Here is a 6,276-nt window from a genome sequence, read left to right on the forward strand (position 1 = left end):
ACAGTCAGTCTACCAGTGTTCCTGAAAGCTCCACATTTCACAGTCAAGGTATTTTAGTAAAACAGCCAAGACTGTTTTTAAGTGATTAAACTGTGTTCTTTATTTTCACAACTGTGTGGTTCTTTCCTACTTCCTGTTTTCATTCAAGAAATTCCAATGCAGTTTCACAAACTCACCACCAGGTGTCAGCCTTAGACCAGTCTGTGGAGTGGGGGGCGCTGCTGTGCTGAGGTCAGCCGGCAGGACCTGCAGGAAAACGCACACAATTATATCAAATATGAGTCACAACAACTTATCTAAATACACAGCGTAGGTCGGTGGCGAGCTATCATTCAAAGATTCCAATGAAGTTTGGAAGAAAACACAAAATATAACACGAGTCACAGCAACTTATTTATATGAATGGGTCCCTGATTTGCATTGTTGTCATGTTTACCGATAACAAATCCAGAAACATGCCGTTATATTAAATGAGCGCAAATCGCCGCAGCGGAGTCCATTAATAAAATCTCAGTTTGTATTTGTTTTGCTTTTACATAAAGAGTTTTCAGCCCTACAAGCATAGATCAAGATTTTTTTTAATCGAGACTTTAGACTAGAAAATTCGGCATACAACCAACACACCAGTGAGCTCTTGCTTTAATTTGATTGTAACTTTTAAAAACAGGTATTACCTCCACCACTAAGTTGTGTTTTAAGTTCGGTTTGTTTGTTTGTTTGTTCGTCTGGACAATCACGGAAAAACTACTGGCCCGATTTTACGAAATTTGGTGGAAGGGTGTAGCATAGGCCAAAGAAGAACCCATTAAATTCCCTAAAACTTGTAAAATACACAGCAGATAAAGTCGAGGAAATTCAATGCAGTTTGACAAACTCACCAGCAGGTGTCAGTGTGTGACCAGCTTGTGCTCTGGCTTCCTCATAGAGAGGTCTGTCCGACCTGACTGTCTGTCCTTGATATCAATTGTTGTATTGTTTTAGCAATAATTAATCCACGAAATATGCCGTTATATTGTGTGCGTGTAAATTGCTAAACCGTATCCCATTCAGAAAATCTCACAGTTTGTGTTTGTTTTGTTTTTTCATAAATAATTCCAAATTGACAAACATGAATCAGGATTTTTTAAAATTCAGACTTAAGACTAGAAAATTCGGCATACAACCAACACACCAATGAGCTCTTATTTTAATTACATCGCGATTTTAAGGGCCGCCATTATTGCTTTAATTAGCAGAGGTCATAGCGCAAACACTGAGTGTTAACACGTGTAGAAGTTGAAATTCTGCTTAAACAAAGTGCCTCTTCAATTATTACTCATTATTATAAATTATCTCACCGTTGACATTGGGGGGCTGCGTGTAAGGCCGTAAAACTCGGTGTCTACTTCGACCACGACTTTACTAAACATGTTGCTAGATGGAAGTCGCCCATCACTCTGATCAGTCAGCCAATCACACGCCCCATCAATAACTATCAGACTTAAGACTGGAACTACAGAGCTTGTGCGCACAAGGTTAAAAAGATCAGGACTTTAAGGACAGTTACTATAAGGAACTGTTGTTCAGTAATATTGCATTAATGAATATAGCTATTTACAAACCGTAGCCTGTTATTTAATCTCTAAATGTGAAATAAACCTTTAGTTCTTTAGGTGACAACATTTTTTTTTTGTTATGTCTTTTTATTTCACATCAGCCAGCATTAATATGGCAAACCCCATTAAATACGATTGTTTATGTGAAATGGCCTTTGCCAAAAGTTTTATTTATCTAGTGTTTACTTCCTGTTGCATTCTAGAACATGCGCTTCAACTAGTAGCACCAAAGGCTGGTAGCTCTGCAATTTTACTTAGTTTTACTGAATTTTTATTATATTTTCTCAACTACTAATGGATACTTATGTGAGGAGAAGAGTTTATTCAAGAGAGGAGCTTTTTTCGTTGAAACGGAGCAAGTCTGGAGGACACCATCCTATTCCAAGATGAAGAGGTGTTTTCGTGGTTGCCGTGCTGGTGCAAAGGTGAAGGCTTGGAAATGGAGATATAAGCCCTTTCTACCATCAGTCATCATGGGAAATGTCAACACTCTGCCCAACAAGAGTGATGAACTGGAGATATTGGTGAAGACTCAGAAAGTATACCGTGAGTGCAGTCTCATGTGTTTTACAGAAACGTGGTTGAATCAAAACATCTCAGACTCCAACGTGGATCTATCTGGCTTCACTCTCATACGATCGGACAGAAACTCTAAAGCTAGTGGCAAGAAAAAAGGAAGGGGCCTGGCTTTATTTGTGAACCAGAGATGGTGTAGTCCTGCACATATTACTGTCAAGGAGAAGATGTGTTGTCCAGATATTGAACTTTTGGCAGTTGGTATGAGGCCATATTATGTACCAAGAGAATTCAGTCGTATCATAATCCTTGTGTACATCCCACCCAAGGCAACTGCTGACGTTCCATGTGAAGTTCTCCATGAACTTGTTGCTAAAAGACTAAATATCCTGAGGCACTATTGATAATATCAGGAGACTTCAACCATGTTTCCCTCCCCTCTCACCTGACTGGATTTACACAGTTTGTTAACTGTCCAACCAGAGAAAATAAAACCATTGATCTGCTGTATGCCAGTGTCAAGATGCTTACAGAGCCACTGCCTTACCACCACTGGGCAGGTCAGATCACAACTTGGTTCTTCTGCAGACATGTTACAAACCCTGTGTGTGGAGGCAGCCTGCAACTAAACTCACAGGAAATGGATACCAGAGGCTACTGAGGCTCTAAGAGACTGCTTTGACTGCACAGACTGGGATGTGCTGCTAGAAACAGAGGAGAACATCATGGACACTGATAGACAGGTTGACTGTTTTACTGATTACATCAACTTCTGTAGAGACACAGTCATACCTACAAAGACTGTACACTGTTGCCACAATAACAAACCTTGGATTACCAGTGACATAAAGGCAATCCTCAATGAGAAGAAGGCAGCTTTTAGAGATGGTGACAAAGCACGGCTAAACAAGTGCAACATGAGTTGAAGAAGAGACTTAAGATGGCAAAGGTGGAATACAAAAAGAAACTGGAGAGGAATCTACAACACAGCAACAGCCGTGAAATGTGGAGAGGAGTCAACACCATCTCTGGTTACAACAACAAGAAAAGACAGCCAGTGGTAGGTGATGCAGAAAGAGCTGATGAACTCAATCAGTTCTTCAATAGATTGAATACAGCAGCCACTCCCACTTCCAATGCTGCTCCTCCTACTCCTCCATCACCTCCACCTCCACCTCCTCCTCCATCACCTCGACCTCCACAACTTGTGTACAACTCCAATGTGGCAGCCACCCCCTTACACCTGTGCCTCCACCCTTGTCTGTCACAGAGATGGGGGTGAGGTTGGAGCTGGGAAGACTTTGCGCTGGGAAGGCTGCTGGCCCACATGGTGTGTGTCCAAGGCTCCTCAAAGACTGTGCTGCCCAACTGTGTCAACCTCTCACAAGATTTTCAACCTCAGTCTACAGTTGGGGTGGGTGCCGGCACTGTGGAAGACTTCCTGTGTTGTGCCGGTACCAAAAATTAAATGTCCAGCTGAACTTAATGACTTCAGACCAGTAGCCGCACTTGGCACTTCATGAAGACCTTGGAGTGGTTGATTCTACGCCTACTGAGACTTGAGGTCAAAGACAAACTCGACCCCCTGCAGTCTGCATACAAACAACACATTGGAGTGAACGATGCTGTCCTCTACATGCTTCACCGTGCCCTATGTCATCTGGAGGAACCTGGTGCTTGAGTGAGAATCATGTTCTTTGATTTTTCAAGCGCATTCAACACCATCCAATCCAACATACTCAAAGACAAGCTCACAGAGATGGCAGTGGACCCTTCCTTTATATCCTGAATCACAGATTACCTGATAGGAAGGCCACAGTATGTCAGGTTGGGGAACTGTGTTTCTGGGACATTAATGAGCAGCACGGGGGCTCCACAAGGGACTGTCCTGGCTCCATTCCTGTTCACGCTGTACACGGCGGACTTCAAATACAACTCTGAGTCCTGCCACATCCATAAATACTCGGATGACACTGCTATTGTGGCGTGTATCAGGAATGGGCAGGAGTCTGAATATAGGGACCAGATAAAAGCCTTCAGTGACTGGAGTCAGATTGGTCAAAGACCAAGGAAAAGATCATAGTTTTTCGCAGGTCCAAGCCCCCTCTTCAGCCAGTGAATACCTGTGGGGTGGACATCGGCGCCAAGCTATAAGTATCTACGTGTACACTAGAGCATTAACAACTTTGATTTTTTCAGGTCGACTTATCTGTCAATAAAGTCTAAGTTGAGTCGACAAGTCATTTGATGACGTCATCACATTGACACGGCAGAGCAAAGTGAAGTATCTCCACACATGTGATATGTGTCTGTCATTCGAAGGCCTGAACATACTTGGGCGTACTATTAGCGGAGTGGACTCCGCGAGGAATGTCTGCAGTCATTCGGGCTTTCATAGTCGAGCGCACTTCCGCATTGTAGTTTCCTGTAAAAATGTCCATGAAAAATCCCCGCGATGTGAAAAATACATGCCGAGCAGTCACTGGTGCGCGGAGCGGAGTCCACGCGGTTGTAAAATCTGAGCTTTCGTGCACAGGGCTTGTGGATGTCCGCTTTGAGTCCACACAGACCTCCGCAGAGTCCGTTCTGCCTACGTTCCACCCAAGTATGTTCGGGCCTTCAGGCGTTTTCTCAGGCCTATCACCTTCTACGTTCTCTGCAGCCATGTCTCTTGTCTTGTTGTGGTCTTGTGTTAATTTCCCCTCTACGTGCCAAGTAACGTTACCGCCCTTTTTATAAAGTGACTATGACTATTGGTTAAGTCAAGGATAAAGTATCAGCGTAAGCCAATCAGAGGCAGCGATTGTATTCCGTACACAAGCACACAGAGAGAGAGAGGGAAAAAACACACGACTAGTGTACGCTAGATACTTCTGTAGTAAAATGCTGCAGATGTTTTATCAGTCTGTGGTGGCAAGTGTGTTGTTTTATGCTGCAGTCTGCTGGGAAGGAAGCATCAGACATAAAGATGCAAGGTGGCTGGACAAACTAGTGAAAAGAGCTGGCTCTGTGATTGGAGTCAGGTTGGACACACTGGAGGAGATGGTGGAGAGATGCACACTGAAGATGTTCGAGGCCATCATGAACAACCCAGATCATCCACTCCACAACGCCTTGATGGACCAAAAAAACTCTGGTGGACAGAGAGATACAGAAGATCCTATATACCAACAGCCATCAGGCTTTATAATTATTTGACATATAATAGATGAGCTGAGAGATAATTGAATTTCCCCTTGGGGGTGAATAAAGTTATTCTTATTCTTATTCTTACATTCCCTCTTTATCTTACTTTATCCCTTCAATACCTATTTATTCCCATTTAGAACACGGCACTCTTAAAATACTTGATTCTGATTGGTCAATCAACAAAATTCTGCGGTGTTTATTTCTTGAGGTATCACCGCTGCCCTGCTGCTCCGTTGCTAGGGGCGCCATAGCAATGGCCTAAATGCTTCTACACATGATCAGCTGTAAAACCACTTTGCGCTGGCTGTCCCATTGTTTGTCTATGGAGAGGGCGGCAACGCCTGACAAAGCAGCACCACTACCCTTGGCGTCGCGCACCACTCGGGTTTTCCGCCCGCACCTGGCGGTGAGCGAAGCAGACAGGATGATTTTATGAACAATGAATTAAAGGACAACGTCTGGTAGTCCATTGGGGAGCGTATCTATGTTTTCAGGATTCTATGTTTCCCGGGTTCTATGTTCCCCACTCAACCAAGTGGGAAACATAGAACCCTTTTTGGGTGGTAAGCGGGAAACATAGAACCCGGGAAACATAGGGATGACACCGTCCATTGTCCAGCTTGGTGGCTGCGGTGAGAGTGGTAAGTGCTAAAGAAAGTTGATGTTGAGGCTTGCTTGCTAGCTCGCTGCTGCTGCTGCTGCTACTCTCGTCCATGTTCACCCACACCCGTTCACGCAGCATGGACTTGGAACACAACAATGCGAAATTCCACACTGCGTCCGTACCGCGCCTGTGTGTATGGTTTGAGCGCGGAAAAGCTCTGCGCGAATATTCCGTAAATCCGTCCCGCATTTCCGCATCGTGGCAGTGAGAATGAACCACACTCGTATGAGTGAACTGCGCTGAACAAAACAAATCTACAACTGAAAAAAAACAACTGTCAGCAGCAACTGTTGCGAGGGCACATCGTGTGCT

Source organism: Epinephelus fuscoguttatus, linkage group LG5 (assembly GCF_011397635.1).
Source record: "Epinephelus fuscoguttatus linkage group LG5, E.fuscoguttatus.final_Chr_v1".
Lineage (NCBI taxonomy): Eukaryota > Metazoa > Chordata > Actinopteri > Perciformes > Serranidae > Epinephelus > Epinephelus fuscoguttatus.